This window comes from Dipodomys spectabilis, unplaced genomic scaffold (assembly GCF_019054845.1).
Source record: "Dipodomys spectabilis isolate Male_0828 unplaced genomic scaffold, ASM1905484v1 ptg000115l, whole genome shotgun sequence".
NCBI classification, from domain to species: domain Eukaryota; kingdom Metazoa; phylum Chordata; class Mammalia; order Rodentia; family Heteromyidae; genus Dipodomys; species Dipodomys spectabilis.
In genome coordinates, this window is record NW_024870792.1 from 16115740 (window position 1) to 16133598 (window position 17859).

At 42.5% G+C, this 17859-nt stretch overlaps 1 protein-coding gene across 4 annotated transcripts in view; it reads right to left on the reverse strand.

Annotated features, from left to right (window-relative positions):
- The window catches only part of Osbpl6 (oxysterol binding protein like 6), a 184250-nt gene extending 169505 nt beyond the window's left edge, over positions 1-14745 (reverse strand). For 3 of the 4 annotated variants that reach the window (XM_042688285.1, XM_042688284.1, XM_042688283.1), the window contains exon 1: positions 14725-14744. The gene's annotated coding sequence lies outside the window, so the exon portion shown is untranslated. Of the gene's footprint in view, positions 1-14724 lie in introns of all 4 variants that reach the window. The other variant, XM_042688282.1, reaches the window with a different exon arrangement.
- Between the last annotated feature and the right edge of the window lie 3114 nt (positions 14746-17859).

The window sequence follows — 17859 nt, forward strand, 5'->3', positions numbered from 1 at the left end:
TGCAGTATTTTTATAGAAAGCAAAGAATAAAAAGTAGAAGTGTTCAAGGATGAAATTATATGGTTTTCCACCATAAAAGTAACTTATCCAAGCCAGGGGCCAGTGGCTCATGCTTATAATCCTAGCTACTCAGAAGGCTGAGATCTAAGGATCTCAGTTCAAAGCCAGCCTGAGCAGTAAAGTATGTGAGACTCTCCTCTCCAATTAACCCAGAAAGAGGAAAGTGAAGCTGTGACTTATTTGTAGAGCACTAAAGCACTTGAGCACCAAGGCTCTCTGAGGTCAAGCCACAAGACCAGAAAAAAAAAGTAATTTGTCTGAATCAGATACTCAGCTGCTGCTGAGTATTCTTTTCTTCTTCGTCCTTCTGATGAATAGGAACAGAACCCAGACCTTCCCATCCTTTAGGCTCCACTCAAATGTCTCCACTAAGCAGGCCTTGCCTGGCCAGTCCACCCAAGAAATTCATTCTTATGGGTTCAATGTGTTCCCCAAAAGAGACACGAAGTCCTAACCCCAGAATGTGACCTTATTTGAAAACAGTCTTGTCACAAAGAAATTCATAAAAATGAGGACATTCTGGAGTAGGATGCGCTCTGAATCCACAGGAAAGAGAGACATTTAAATGAAGGAGGCAGAGATCAGCATTATGGTACAATAGGCCAAAGAATATCTGGGGCTACTAAATTAGACTTTGCATGTTTAGACTCTAGAGCTATCCAGAACTGTGACAAAACACATTTCTGTTGTTTTCTGGATAATATGTAATACATAATATAGAATCTGGTAACAAAGTGCAAGCCCAGACTTAACTAGCACCAAGTGAGACCATGTCATCCTAATTATCTGGACCTATCTGGAAAATGAACCTCAGAGCTTAAAAGAAAAACAGCCCAAGGGAAAGAAAAACCAGGAAGCTCTCTGCCACTACTATAAACATGTGTGAGAATCAAATTACTTTCTGCACCAGTGTTTGGCATGTGTCAGAACAGAAGCCTCATGGCAGGCAAGGGCAGTGTTGAACTAGTGTCAGAGGCCTCATGGCTATAGAGGGAAAAAGCAAAAGACGTTCAAGAAAAGAAAAATCAGTTGACTCCACAGCCCAACTTGTCCGTTTAGGCAAGACTACTTAGCATCACTGGTTGGAGGCTCTATATTGATGTCTCTGAATGATTTCTCATATGAGTTGTTTGTGGCACTAGGATTTGAACACAGAACCTTGCACTTGAGAGGTAGGAACTACACCTCTTGAGCCACAACCTGGCCCTTTTTTCCTTCAGTTATCTTTCAGATAGCATCTCAAGCTCTTGGCCTGAGGCCTACCTAAAACTGTTATCCTACCATCTATGTCTCCCTCATATCTGAGATTAAAGATATGCTCATCACGTGCTGCTTTTTGTGGATAGGGTCTCACAAACTTTTGGTCTGAGCTGGCTTGGAATCCCTTCCTCCATATCTCTGCCTCCCAAGGAGCTGGAACTACAGGCACGTGCCATGGTACCCATGTACAATTTCTTAAAGTGAACTATAATTCTCAAGAAATTCCCTAATAAATGATATAAAATTAAGATCTGGAAAAGATTCGTGTTTTATAGGGTGCCAATTATAGGCAACACTTCTTTCTTTAAGGATGCCAGAAAAATGGGGAGTAGGGCCAGGTATGTGGAGTAAAAACCCAGGATCTGGGTACCTTTTAAGAAAAGGTACTCCCACTCTGCTTAGGAAGACAAAATGTACAAGACCATTAAAAATGACCACAGGAGAGCTAAGACATCTCTGTGTTTCCTGAAGAATGAGAGGAGATGGGCTAGACATAAAGGGAGACAGAGACTTGAGTGTAAACAGGCAAGGCAATGCTGGGTGAAGAAAGGCAGCAAATAGAACCAGGCAGAGGGGAGCCAGCATCCTCAAAGACAAACAACCTGAAATGGGCTGACCTGAGGCCTGTTTTACCCCAAACTGGCCAGCAATTGGGGCTTTCTACTTCCATGTGGAACAAATTAACTTTCAAAGACTCACGAGGCCAATTAACAAGTTAGGAAAAACTTTATAATTAACTTGTTATTTGCATTCTATTTCCACCTGGTTTCTTTTCATGTATGTGTGCTCACATGAAAAGAAACCAGGTGGAAATAGAATGCAAATGACTAGGACTGGAACTCAGGGCCTCTTACTCTTGCTTGGCTTTTTTTACTCAAGGCTAGTGCTCTACCATTTGAGCCACACCTCTATTTCTCTTTTTTTTTTTTTTTTTTTTTTGCTGGTTAACTGGAGGTAAGAATGTCATGAACTTTTCTGCCCATATGGACTTCAAACCATGATCCTCAGATTTCAGCCTAGTAGCTAAGAGTATAAGCAGGAGCCACCAGGGCCTGGCTTTGTTTCTTATTGTTTTAACAACCCTTTGGGAGAAGTTCAGTATCAAATGTACATCCCTAAATCAAACTACAGGAAAAAAAATATGCAGTCGTTTTAATTCTTTGCTTCTATAGATCCTAGGGAAATGGGAATTTAATATAATGATAGATAATTTCACTTTATCTTAAAAGACTTAAAGGACCACTGTTTCCTGCTCATTTATCAGATAAAGAAAAGCTCTAGTTACTTACTGACCTAAGGTCAGCTGTTTGGTAAACAGGAAGCTATGAGGAGCTTGACTATCTATGATAGCCAATCCAGGGCTCTGCCAATCATTTGATACACACCTTTTCTCTGACTAAAAAGAGTTAAAAACATGAGGCTTTTCACAGAGGATTAAGTTGAAAAAAGCTGAATTTGTGGCAAGGAGAAACAAGCAGACTACCCCAATACTATGTTCACATGTATTTAATCTCTACTCTCTTAAATGTAGTTAAATGTTCACTCATGTAAGATTAAACCTGCACTCATTCCATTAGGAATAAGGTGTATTAGACACACCAATTAAAGACCATAAGCATCTGAAATTTCCACAGTCCTGGAAAGGGTTTAGGAATGTATTTCAGACTTTCCTAAAGCCCAGCCTTCAGAGATCATCAAAAAGGCTTTTTCTGTGACTTGAGTACTGTGACCTTCCCATTCACCTTTCTACCCTTCGTCCTTCAGCACCCTGCTTGACACCTAAAGCTCCCTGTAGCATGCTATTACAAGTCTAGTGATGATTCCTTCTAGTTACCAAATGCTTGTTGGAAAAAGGACATAAACACACACACACACACACATACACACACACACACACACACAAATCCAACCTTTCATAGAGAAGAGATATACACTCAGTTCATGTATTAGAACATATATTTGATTCTAGCTGCATGCCTAGAGGCTAAAAGAAGAGAAGATGATGTAACATTCTTCACCCCAAATCAGTGTCATTTCTGATCTACAACGACCAGTTCTAAATAAAAGGTTGTATATATTAACTTTGAATAAATATATATTTATGACGTTTTAGGAAATTTAGATTTTGCACCATGATTGTATTTTCTTTTCTTTAGTCTCACTTCTATACATATTATTCAAAGCAATGATTCTACTGACGACTCAGTTGTGCTACCTCTGCTTCTTCTCATTATCCCAGGAGGCTCTAGGAGGACAAAGGCAAGGTTTAATAATCACTTTTAAAAGGATGTATCTAAGGTGGATGTGGGCATGCTGTAATACCAGCACTAAAGAAGCTGAGGTGGAAGACAGTAAGGGGGAGGGCAAGAGAGAAGAGAAAATGAAGGACCAAGAAGAGAATGAGGAGGAACAGTAAGAGCTGCATGCAAGTAAGGGAGAATCCATAAATGGTTCTAGAGATACTTATAAAAACATTCCAGAGAATGGAGGGCTGAAGGAGATGCTCTATCTTTAAAATGAGGTTTGGAGAGATAGGCAATTGCCAGTACTGGCTCCCCAAACCAAAGGCACTGTTTTTTAAGCATTTAAAATTACAATTTATTTTACTTCTAATTTTTATTATCTTTATGTAGTTGTTCAAAGGAGTTACAAAGGCACCTTTAAAAACTACAGATTCCCGGACACTGCACCAAATCTCATGGTAGCAACAATCTCAAGACTGTGACCTACAGAATTACATTCTCCTCTCTGCACCACTACAGGTGTCCTTGATGCTGCTGGACTAGCAATGAATCTCCCAGCCTGATTGTGCCTTCGCTGTCTTCTATTTCCACCTGCATTCCCCTCATACTCTGGTCCAACTTAGTGTTCCTTGGGTCTCCCTCCCAGTGTGACCAATTAGCTGGGGCACAGTTGAAGAGAACCAGGCAATGATGGGCAATGAAGATGTTCCGATTCCTTCCCAAAGGGCAACTGCTTTGAATGTCTTTCCTCTTTTAACTTGAGCCTGTTAGAGTTGTATTAAGGGTGACTGTTTATGCCAGCTGGTATGTTCTTATATCAACACAGAAGGGCCCCAAACTTGCAAAGGAAGTCTACTGGTTACAATACATACCTGATCAGCACAAATGATCCTCACTAAATTAGAAAACTAGGTTGGATGAGACAATAGGATCTCATGTGTTTAAAAATGTAAACAACAGCCGGGCGCTGGTGGCTCACGCCTGTAATCCTAGCTACTCAGGAGGCTGAGATCTGAGGATCGCAGTTCAAAGCCAGCCTGGGCAGGAGAGACTGTGAGGCTCCTATCTCCAATAAACCACCAGAAAACCGGAAGTGGCGCTGTAGCTCAAGTGATAGAGTCCTCGCCTTGAGCTGAAGAGCTGAGGGACAGCGCCCAGGCCCAGAGTTCAAGCCCCACGACCGACAAAAAAAAAAAAATGCAACAACAGTTTAAGGCACACAGTAAACAAATAATAATGTGCCTCTTGCATGTCTACCCTAAACTTCCAGTTTTCCTTCCCAGAAGCAATCATGGTCACCACTTTTTAGGGGGGTGAGGGGATGGGTCAGTCATAGGGCTTGAATTTAGGGCCTGGTGCTGTCCCTGAGCTTTTTTGTTCAAGAATAGCACTCTACCACTTTGAGCCATACTGTGACTTTCAGTTTTCTGGTGGTTCATTCAAGATAGGAGTCTCATGACTTTCCTGCCTGGGCTGGCTTTGAACTGTGATCCTCAGATCTCAATATCTTGAGTAGCTAGGATTACAAGCCTGAGCCACTGGCACCTGGCTATGGTCACCAATTTTTGTGGGACCTTCCAGAGGCAGCCTTTTAGTTCCAAGTGAAAGAAAGATATATTCATTGTTAATAAAATGGCCATTGCTTTTGTCTCTACTTTGATTTGTTCTCTCATTCCATCTTAGGTATGCTTCCACAATAGGAAATACCATGTAGTCATATAGTTTTTTAACAGCTACCTAATTTTGAATTTTTTCCTAATTTATTTAACCCATTGCCTAGAAATGAGTATCAGTGCTTTTAAAGTTCATACTATTAACTTCATGTAAATTCATACTGCGAAGTCGAAGTATATCTACAGAGAAATTCCTGGGGGTCTCTGGGGTGGGAAGGTAGGTAATTCTTTATTTGTCTGGGTAGTGGCAATCTGCTCTCCACAGATATTGCATCATTGTGTTTCCCTACCAACAACTCACAAGTTCCCTGGTCTCCCTGAAGCCTTGCCATTGAAAGATATTCACAAACATGATTTCTGCCAATCCAATGGGTTTAAATAACTTTTAAATTGCATCTCTCTCATCATGAGGTAAAGATAATTTTGTATTTTGTAATTCCTTTTCTGTGAACTCTTTTTCATTTGCCTCTTTCCACTTGGTTATCAGTAATTTTTTATTTTTGATATATAGGCACTTGTTGGATGTCAGTGATGCAGAAAATAGTCTCTAGTGTGAAGATGTTTATCTTTTGCATATGGAGATTGCATATCCTGAATCTCAAATGCTTTCAATTTATCAGAATTTTTATCCCAGATCTTCTACTTTCTTCAAGGTGTTTAAACCTTTTTAAAATTTTAATGTATAGACAGGTTCCCAAAATGACTGATTTGCATGTATTTCCTCTGTTGGCACTTTTTGAAATAAGACAAAGTCAGGCAGGGCACAATAGCCACCCACTTCCTTCTCTTACCTTTCTCTATTACCTGAGTGAATTGTAGATTTTGCTCTGTATTATGCTTTGTACAGTGCATGGAGTTTCACACCAACCCTATATTTTCTTGGCCTATCTTGTATATCACCCTCTATAGTTCTTGCTTAAATTTGAAGTTTATTGGAAGCAAGGGAATTTCATTAATGTCTGCTTATAATCAACATGCCATTCAAATTGGGCTACTTTTTCTATTCTAGAAAAATTACACACCAAAAACCGTTCAGATGTGTTTCCTGATGGGGTGAGAATATGCAAAAGCCTGTCTAGCTGCTACAGAGAAACATAAAAGCAAAATATAATCATAGTTAAAATAAAATCAGACTTTCAACTTTGCCTCTAAACAAATATATTTGAATGCTCTTTTCCATACTTTATTGTTCAAAGTTTGAACATTTTAGTCTGAATAATATAATGCTGCCACTGTATTATGTATTAAAAAAAAAATCAAAGTAACTTCTTCAAATGTTTAAGAAGGTGAAAGTTTAGCTCAGTGGTACAGTGCTTGCAAAGTATACACAAAGCCTTGGGCTCCATTCTCAGAGCCATCAACATAAGTAAGTAAACAAAGCTTAGACTTTTTTAGTACATGTGAGGTGACACTACTGGTAGAAACTGAGGCCAGGTTTAAGTTGGATTTTTGAAAATCTAAAAGTATATAGTCATTGTTCTTCTTTAACTTCAATACCCTCTAAAAGGGTAAGTAGGTTTGTCTCAGTTATAGTGAGGGCTGGGAAGGTGGCTCAGTGGTAGAGTGCTTGCCTTGCATGCATGAGGCCCTGGGTTCAATTCCTCAGAACCACATAGGCAGAAAAAGCCAGAAGTGGCGCTGTGGCTCAAGTGGCAGAGTGCTAGCCTTGAGATGAAGAGCTGAGGGACAGTGCCCAGGCCCAGAGTTCAGGCCCCACAACTGACCAAAAAAAAAAAAAAAGACTTATAGTGAGAACTGCTGATAAGATGCAAGATAAAGCTGGGTGCCAGCGGCTAATGCCTATAATCCTAGCTACTCAGGAGGCTGAGATCTGAGGATGGCAGTTCAAAGCCAGCCCAGGCAGAAAAGGCTGTGAGACTCTTATCTCCAAAAAACCACCAGAAAACCAGTGCTGGTGCTGTGGCTCCAGAGGTAGAGAGCTAGTCTTGAGCTGAAGAGCTGAGGGGCAGTGCCTAAGCCCAGAGTTCAAGTCCTATGACTGACCAAAAAAAAAAAAAAGATGCAAGATAAAAAATAAAAATTAATGTGATATGCTTGACCTAAATAACCCTAATCTTTAATTTTCTCTTATGTTAATGCAAAAAAGTGAATGGCAAAGAAAAAGTGATAGAGAAGTATCTAATTCAGAATAATTTAATTGTTCTCTATTCTTGCCTATCTACTGAATTAAAATGACCAAGCTAAAGGTTGTCAAATACACACATTCAGAGAGAAAAAGAGAGAAAGAGAAAGAGACTCATGATCTTTACCTTCTATGCCAATCAGAAGAATACGCCAGAAAAGTACAGCAGAGAAAATTTAAAATCCCACTGCAGATGATGACGTTGGCTTTCTCAGGCTCCTACCCTTAATTCCTTAATTTAGGAAAGAACTTAATTATATATCACCATCATTTCCTCTTAGCCATAATGGCATAAAGTACTGAGTGTTACTGGACAGGTCTCTAGGCCTCTGTTTTCCCACATGGAAATACCTGTCAGCCACAACATCTTAGGAGTCAAATAAAAAGATTATTCAAGCATCATGCCACTTCTAGTGCCTGGGTATTTTCTTCATCCTTTTTATAAAATGTTATACAGTTTTCTTTGAGCAGAATAGATAATGTAAACTAGGTGCTAGTGGCTCAGATAATCCTAGTTACTCAGAAGGCTGATATCTGGAGAATCATAGTTCAAAGCTATCCAGGGCAATTAGCAAAAAGTGGGGCCAGAAGCATGGCTCAAGTGGTGAGCACTAGTTAAGTACTCAAGAGGACTTGAGTTCAAACTCTAATACCAGAAAAAGATGTTTAAAGATAATCTTTAAAGAAGATACTTTTGTGCATTAAACATGAATTGTTTGAGCTGTTGGTATTCAATCTCATATATGAGTGAAAAAATATCAAATGACAAGCTTCAAAATTTTTAACTATTGTTTTACTTAAACTTGAAGTTGATTTACTTATTTAAACTTATTTTATGCTTAATAGTTAAATGTCATATATAATGCTCTCTCTCTCTCTCTCTCTCTCTCTCTCTAAGCCAATTATCTCTTAAATATTCCTGAATATTAGAATATTTAGTTTGGCCTCCTTTCTTTGCTCGGCTTTTTGTCCAATTCTATAGATTTTCTGAGATACTAGCTCTGTCAGCTGGAATTTCCTCGAGTAAACTGTTGTCAGACAAAATCATTGGGCTTTTCTATTTCCTATAATTTATCATCCCATTTTCATAACACTTATAACTTACAGATATTTAACACTTACACTGTGATTTATTTTAGTATCAGAACTACATTCATTCAGGGCTGGAAGCCTGGCTCAGGTAGTAGAGCATCAGATGAACACGCAAGATGAATAAGCTCAAGACTCTGAGTTCAAACTTCAAGACTGTTGAAAACAAACCAAAAAATAAAAATAAAAACTATACTCACCCACAGAGTAGTGAACACAAACTGAGGAGAGAATGAATTCTTCAAATCCACTAGGAATTTAGACCCTTACCTCTTACCATCACTCAGTATACTCAATTTTCTGATAAGACTTAACTTGGATCTTTAATGACCACTTATCTGTATCTACTTTGTTTCCCATTAAAACAACAACAATGGGGCTGGGAAGGTGGCTCAATGGTAGAGCACTTGCCTTGCATGCATGAGGCCCTGGGTTCAATTCCTCAGCAACACATAAGCAGAAAAAAAGCTGGAAGTGGCGCTGTGGCTCAAGTGGTAGAGTGCTAGCCTTGAGCTGAAGAGCTGAGGGACAGTGCCCAGGCCCAGAATTCAGGCCCATGATCAGACCCCATCCCCAAAACAAAACAAAACAAAAAAACACAACTAACCCAACATTATTCCATTCCTACTGGCTCTGAATTCACCCATCCAATTATCTCTTTCCTAACCTGTTTTTTCCTGTTGATAACATTTAAATACTTTTTATGAAGAGAGGACTTATCTTGAGCTAACCTAAAACAAACTAATATAGAATTACATTTAAAATAACTTCTTTGCAATGACTGCATATATTCTTTCTAGAGCACTCTCAACGTAAGTCTAGAAAAAGTTGGGAGAACAAAAGAAGAAAATAGATACTGCATGCTAATTCTAAATTCAAAGCCAGATCCACCCACACCTCAGTATACATATTCAACGGTGACTTTAACTGGTAGATTCTATCATAGGTCAACCCTATGATCCAGCACTTTATCCGACATCTGGCACTCCAGCTGTACAAAGAAAGATACTTTCACATGACAGCCATAGACTCGGTCACCTCCCTGAGAAAGGGATCAGCCTGAGATTGGTAATCAAATGACTACATGCAAAAAGAACTGTATCAAAAGTTTATGAAAGTCAGATCTATGTCAAAATAGCAGACTACCAACTTCAGTAACAGAGATGTATTTCATGCTCACCCTAGATTTAGTTAGCCCTAAAATTAACTTTATTCCATTGCCTTAATCAAAACTCCTAAATCAAATCTGGATTTCAAATCATTTAGTGTATTCACTTAGGGAATGTAAAGTATGTACAGCTGAATGCAAGAATGTCAAAATTAGCCTTGGAAACCAAGACTATAGACTCCTTTACTTTTAGGGCCTTTTGGTAACTTCTGACTTTACTAAACAACAAGCTTTGTTCCCTTGGGAGGTCAGTCTTTTTTTTTTTTTTAAATCAAACATGCTGCCACATTTCTACTTAACTGCTGTTGGAACTATCAGCAAGATGTTTTCCAAATTACTATGTCACGGAAAGACAATTGAGGACTAGATTTTGTCAGACAAAATGATATAACCTTCCATTGTTACAACAGTTGATGCAAAATTAGCAAGAAAAAAATGTTAGGGATAAAAAATGTCAAGAAACATGCAGAAAACCATATAAAAACTAGAATATAAGAAAATGTTGAAAATCTATCACAGTATTTATCAAATAAATAACGATTTGAAAAAACATTCAGCCTGTATCCTTCTCTCTACAGGATGACATAAGTAACCCTTACTACAGTTAACAATATTTAAAGATGACAGAATACCCATGCATAAATCATTGCCTGGCAACATCAATAGTAAACCACAGGAGAGCAAAGATTATCCCTAAAGATTCTAGTCCCTCCATCTAATCACATTACCTGCACCATATAAGGTGACTATTAATATCTTCCTTTTAGATGTGTGTAATAACTTAGGAACATAGCTCCTGACACGCCAAATCACCTCCTCCAGTAAACTGTTCCCTGAGCTAATCCTTCAAAATTGGTCCCAGAACCTGTATCATTGTCAGTATGGACAATCTCCATACTTTAAAAGCTGGTGACTCATGCTTGTAATCCTAGTTACTCAGGATGCTGAGACCTGAGGATTGCAGTTCGAAGTCAGCCCAGGCAGAAAAGTCCATGAGACTCTTATCTCCAATAAACCACTACCACTTGTTGGGGGCGGGGTTGGGATAGAGAGGGGTAAGTGGGAGATAAAGAGGGATGGGGTAACAATGATTAAAGACAAATGTACTTATTGCCTTACCTATGTAAGTGTAACCCCCATCACCTTTTCAATTAAAAAATAAAAATTAAATTAACAAATAAACTACTAAAAACTAAAACTAAAACCTGCAAGTAGAGCTGGCTCCAGTGGTAGTCTTGAGCAAAGAGAAGTTCAAGGGCAGTGCCCAAGCCTTGAGTTCAAGCTCCAGGATCCCCCCTCCCCCTTACCCCCACACATACAGTAAAGAATAATACTAATGAGTTTTATGTAGTCTTCACTCTCACTGACTTTTCCACACTCCAGTGACATTATTAGAGGGCCATATTCTTCAGTATGAGGGTCTTAGTTACTCACCCAGAGCCAAGCACATGTATTCAGACTTGAGCCACAGCGCCACTTCCAGCTTTTTTCTTTTTGCTTATGTGGTGCTGAGGAATCGAACCCAGGCCTCAGGCATGCAAGACAAGCGCTCTACCACTAAGCCACCTTCCCAACCCCAACATCCTTATTTTCTTTTTTAACATAATGACCAACCATGAGCTCATCACCAAACCCAAATACTAGATCATCACGAATAATTTACATCTACTTATGTGCTCCTCCCCAAGCCACCTCTTGATCCTATAAAAAAAAAAAATTAAATGTTGGGCTGGGAAGGTGGCTCAGTGGTAGAGCGTTTGCCTTGCATGCATGACGCCCTGGGTTCGATTCCTCAGTACCACATAAGCACAAAATGAAAAAAGCTGGAAGTGGCGCTGTGGCTCAAGTGGTAGAGCTCTAGCCTTGAGCCTTGAGCTGAAGAGCTGAGGGACAGTGCCCAGGCCCAGAGTTCAGACCCCACAACTGGACCCCCGCCCCCCCCCAAAAAAAAGTTTTTGTTGTACTAGTGATTAAACTCAGGGTGCTCTATAACTTGAGCCACTACACCAGTCCTGGTTTTTGCTGGTTATTTGGAGACAGCATTTAGCAAACTTCAGGCTGGCCTTGAACCATAATTTTCCAGATGTCTCTTGAGTATCTAGGATTACCAGAATGAACCACTAGCATCTGACAACAGGAGTCCAACGTTTTATGTTCAGTGTTTTCTCGCTAAAACAAACAAAAAACAAAGACAAAACAGGCGGCCAGCCATCAGTGGCTCATGCCTGTAATTCTAGCTACTCAAGAAGCTGAGATCTGAGGATCTCAGTTCCAAGCCAGCCTAGGCAGGGACGTCCATGAGACTCTTATCTCCAACTAACTACCACAAAAATAAATTAATTAATTAATTTTTAAAAAAAGCCAGAAGTAAAGGTGCAGAGTGCCATCCTTGAGCAAAAAAAACTCTGGGACAGTGCCCAAGTCCTGAGGTCAAGCCCCAGAACTAACACACCAAAAAAGTGTACTTCAACATGTAAACTATGCATAATAAATGCTGTTTCTATCTCATTATTTGTATTTCCTTGTTCTCTGACTTTCATAAGTCACTATAACCATCCGGACTATAATGATGGGACACAGGAAAGAAACATGAATGATCACTGATAATATTTTGAAATAAAAATGGCCACTGGCAGGAGAACAGAGCAACATATTATATTACAATGTTATATGTTATACATTATATATTACATAGTTACATATGTATAAGATGGAATACTTCACAGTAGTGAAAGTTAACTATAGCTATATACAACATGACTGAATCTTACACAATGTTGAATAACCAGGTGGAAAGTACCAATAGGGAATAGATAGCACAAAAATACTTTTTTCAGGAGTAAAAAAAGTATTATAATTATTACTTAACATGAAAGAAAAATCCCTCTTTTGAGAATCCATATTTTATCTTTTCAAAGTCGGCTTCAACCCCATGAAGGTAAGGACACTATTGTATTACTATTTTTCTGTCGTACAGTGCCTAAACAGGAGGCTTGAACAGTGGGTATTCAATAAGTAATTATCAATTGATCAGCAAATGCTACTTAACGTTGTTTTAATAAAACTGAAATCTTTCTGGCCCAACATGAAACTTTGATCTACTTACAGTTTTACCTAATTTGATGTCCACAGATCTACTCCAGCCACAAGCAATTCATTTTGAATGAACATGAACAAAGTTAAAATAAAGCTAAATCAATGCAGGGATATGAAATGTATTATGTGACCCTGCAAATGTTGCACAGAACAGCATCAGATGAAAGGCAGGGATATCTGACAAGTCATGGTAAGGAGAAACTGATCTCACCCAGACATTCTCCACCTACTGAATGTATGCTATTCACATCACAACTGAAAATACGAGCCAAGATTTTTAGGTTTCCTAAAAGCATGTGCGTAAATTTCAAATATTTTTTTTATTGAGGGGGGGAGCTATTTGTAGGGGAAAATACATTGAATCTAGCTGGGGAAAAAAATGAACAGTATTCCACCAATCATGGCCTTTCTTACAGCCCAATGAGGGCTACGCATATTCTCTGTCCATGATTAGAGCTGAGTTACACTGCAGCTTTCCCTTCGACCTTGGGAACCCTATTCACTCCTGGAGTTACGGCCAGGTCTTCTGCTTCATTTATTATTAGTGTTGTATCTGCAATGCTGTGACACTGCACAGGAATATCAACCTTGTGGACTTCCACTACCCAAACTGTAGAAATGCTTCCGAAGGGGAGGGGACGGGGAAGGGGTTAGCAAAACCGGGAAATGGGAAGGTAAAGAAACTAAACTAGGGGGAAACAAAGTTTAATCGTTTACGATGGGAAATTTCCTATTTTCACCTTGGGAGACAATATTTATTCATCAGCCCTGAGACACACAACTATCCACTAGCATGCATTTAAAAAAATTAAGAACAGATGCTTACGGAAAAGTATTAGTGGAGGAATCAAAATCGAATATACAATTTGCCAAATCTAGCCCAACGATTTAAAATGGAAGTTCTCATAGAGAAAAGGGGCTTAAGGGACCCAAAAATGTCCGGAAGAGAGAAATAATCTGGCAGACAAGCAGATTCACTTAGTTTCCTGTCATTTGCTTCATGCCCATTATGTAATGCTTTCCCCGGCTTTAGATCTCTAGTTTAAGCAACCGATCAGGTGTATCACAGAAATGCCACAAAATCAGTATGTGGTCATAACTTTCAGAAACAGCATAAAAGCGTGGCTGGCGGCTGTGTCTGTATACAGCCGAGGCTTAAAAAGAAAAAAATCTGCTGGTGTCATTAGTTCTTGTGGGCTTCCTTCCCAGGCAGGCTTCCCAGGCTCCCTGCATCCCCGGCGCCGCGATCTGCGGGCAGCTCGGGCTGGACGCACCGAGGCACGTCTTGACTGCAGTGCAAACCCTGTCCCGATCTGAACCGGGGACGACAGACTGGGCCCTGGCCTGGAGCGTGGACCGCGGCTGCGGGGAGGGCCGGGGCGGGCAGGGGGTGCCCGCGAGGGCAGTCCGCAGTGCACGCGCACGGCGAAGCCCAATGCACAACTTCCCCAGCCGTCCCCCACGCCCCACCCCGCCGCCCCGGGAGCCCGGATTCCCTGAAAGGTGCGGCGTAGGCGTCAGCTCGCGCGGGCGCGGGTTCGCTTCTCCGCTGACAATTACATCAGTCCTTCCCCCGGCCCCAGCTTCAATCCCCAGCCTGCCCGGGGGCGGGGGCTCCGGGGGGAGGGGAGGGGGCTGGGCGGAGCGGGGAGGTGCGGGCGCGAGTGCCTGGCGGCCGCGATTCCCCGCAACCTGGGGAGGGCAGCGATCCGGCAGCGAGACCAAGACGTCCCCCTCCTACCTGGCCGCGCTAAGGGCTGACACAGCCAGGCTCCCTCCCTCCGCCCCCCCTTCCCGGCCTCCGGTGCTAACCCCGCTGGAGAGGGGAAAGGTGATGCACCGGAAGGGGGGTGGGGGGGACCGAAGCTGCGGCTGCCCGCCCGTGCGCCTCGCGGGGTCCTCGGCCCTCCGGACGCGCACAATGCCCCCGGGCCGCGGGTGGACGCGGCGGTGTCTGCCCGCACGCACCCGCTCTGCAGCTCCGACACCTACCTGGAGGGTGAGCGGTGGCGCGGCGGGGCCGCGGGGAGGCGGGCGGGCGGCCGGGGCAGGCGGCCGGGCGCGCGGGCCAGCGGACGAGCGGAGGCTCGGGCGCCGCCTGCGTGCCGAGCCGCGGTCTCCGGCACCGACGGCGGCGGCGGCGCTGCGCCTCCAGTGGTCCTCCGCGCCGCAGCCCCTCCTCTCCCACGGGCGGGGCGCGCCGGCGGGGCGGCGCTCCGGGCTCCCCGCCCCCGGCTCCCGCTCGCGGGCCAGGTTGGAGTGGAGCCACGGGTGGCGGGTGACCGCTGCGCCCCGCGTCGTCCCGCTGCGCTTCGGGATGGTCAACGAGTCCCCCTTCTCGGATGCGCACGGGGTCCCAGAGTCTGGCTCGTCCCCACCCCCCTCCGGGTTGAGCCTCGATGGGAATCCCTGCTGTTCAGAAGCTGCCCACGGTGGACACCCTGACTGGGCCGTAGAGGGCTCCGTGCGTCCATCCCAGCGGAGGGAGGCTGGCTGGGCTTGCAAGGAGTGGCCGCGAATGAATCCAACGCTTGGGGCTTGGATCCCAGCCGCCAGGAACACCCCCCCGGTGGGGGGGGGGGGCATATCCAGAAGGAAACAGCTCCTTGGCAGTCTTCTCGCTGGGGCTCCCAAGCCCCTATCCCGCGGCACCCCCCAGAGGTCATAGCTAATTAAACGTACCACGGGTGCCCGCTCCCTGTCCCTGGCACTCAGGAGCAAGAACTTCCCAGGCGCCAGGAAACACTTGGATTATGTGAAAGGCGGGGGGAGGGTGGGAAAAGGGGGAGCAGGTATTTAAGTCTCTGGCAAACCCCAGCAAGGTCACCTCGGGACACACTGCCCATCCCTGAAACCCTTGCACATTTAAATTGTTCCTACCCCCTGTCCAAGAGCAGATTGATCTAAAAAAGCAAATTTGCTAGGAGGGACGGCAGGATTTAAATATTTGCACAGACGTTTCTTCTGTAAAGGGATGGCTGTGGAAATATCAGCATGTCAAGACGCTTCTGCCATCAGCATCTTCGTGGGGAAAGAGCCAGAGAAATGAGCCTAGCAGAAATAACTGGTAGAAAACAGAGCTGGGGGTGGCGGGGGGCTGCTGTGTGGGCTCTGTGTGGGGGCACTGGGTTAGATGATTGAAGGGAAAAGCATCTTTAAAAATTAAAGATACTAACTGGACGCTGGTGGATCACGCCTGAAATCCTAGCTACTCAGGAGGCTGAGATGTGAGGATAGTGGTTTGAAGCCAGCCCATGCAAGAATAAACTCCCAAAAGCTTGAAGTGGAGCTGTGGCTCAAGTGGTAGAGAGCTAGCCTTAAGGGAGCGGGGAGAGGGCCCAGGGACAGTGCCTAGGTCCTGAGTTCAATCCCCAGGACTGGCACACACACACACACACACACACCCCACAGAGTTGAAGATACTGTGCCACACTGAGACAACTTTGATGTTATCAGTACTGATAAAATCTTGATTTGCTACCTGCACCCTTCCTTACACCCATTTTCACTTAATCTTCACTCTCACCTTTTGGATTAACTTCTTCCACCTGCTCGAGATAGTCTCATATAATCCAGTCATAAAATAACAGAAGCCCAACCCTAGGACACAAGGCCATTTCAGCTTCATCCCTCCCCCATGAAGACAGACTCATCACTGCAGCCATTAAACTGCTGACCTTCACCTGCTCAGTCACCTTGCTTCTGAAGTTTACTGGCAAAAAGTACTGAAACCACTTTCTCACACACACTTTAAAATGCACACAAGTATAAAAGGAGATGAGAGAAAGCACAGACACAGTCTTTAACCTAAAGTTGGGAGCTTAGAAATTTTCACTGAATCTCTCTCAACGACCACAGACTATAACTTCAATCATGTACTTTATCCTAAGAATGCTTGCATGCTTTTCACTGTTTTCCACAGTATCTGCATTCTATTGTTTAAAAAAACAGGCTTTAGTCTCATTGATGAATGGTCAAAATAAGGTATAGTGGCACTACACTTAGCTGTTTGGGGGGTATGGGTGGATTAAATAGAGCTGGATGTTCAGAGCTGCATAGCAAGGCAGTCTCTCCACACTGTTTGTGTAGCACAATATTTAGAAAACTCAGACTGGCACAGATACGTAAATATGACTAACAGGCTTTTCACTGCTTCTTGAGCGATGGCATGGTTATTGCTGAGAAAAACGCCAGAGAGCAATGATTTCATTGCATGTATATTCTTGCTGAGAGTTTAAATCACAACCTACATGTTGGCTAAAAGAATTTCTGCTAGTCTAATCCATCTCTTTTATTTGTTCATGGGCTTTTCTGGTGAAAAAAAATGATATTCTTAAATATCCAATTCTATTAATGCTATAACTTCCATAACACACAAATGAACTGCACCTTGCATGAATCACAGTCCTCAGTATCGATTCATCTAACTCACACTTTATTTTCATGGCAATTTTTATGGGTACTATTTTAACTGAGTTTACTAGGGAAACTGAAGTATCTATATGTCACTGAAAAGTGCAATCCCACAGCATCAAGAGTGAGGAAAAAAGGGAAATGAGACAGAAAGGAATATGAAGCAAATAATGACATATTATCAAACTAACCTATGTTTCAGTAACCTGAGGACATAGCCAGTTACTAGGTTATACAAAGTAACGTGTACAGGCATTACAGAAAACTGTGCCCAGAACCAGTGCATCAAAGAAGTTAACTTACCAGCAAGCTACTTTCCATATTCTATCTCCTAATGCTCAAAACTTACTCCACTGGTAATTAACCCTGGCAAGTGCCAGAGAAATAAATCTCATGCTCTATAGCTAAAGTATGATACTTGTTCTGGATTGTTCTTCAGGCAATGAGAAAGAGAGAGAGAGAGAGAGAAGAAACAGGAGGGAGGACAGGAAGGAAGGAAGGATCTATCGCAAAGGTTAAACAAAGCATCAGAAAAGAAAGATAAAATAATTTATCTTAGGAAAAAAGTGAAGCAAGTTTTATTTCCCTAGCAATAGTCTATGCTGGAAAGTTTTCAAAAATAAATTAGGTTCCAAATGTTACCTGATTGATGCTCAGATATAAAAGACGAAAACGAGATTTTAAGGATGCATATTGTTCTCTTAAGTCATATTT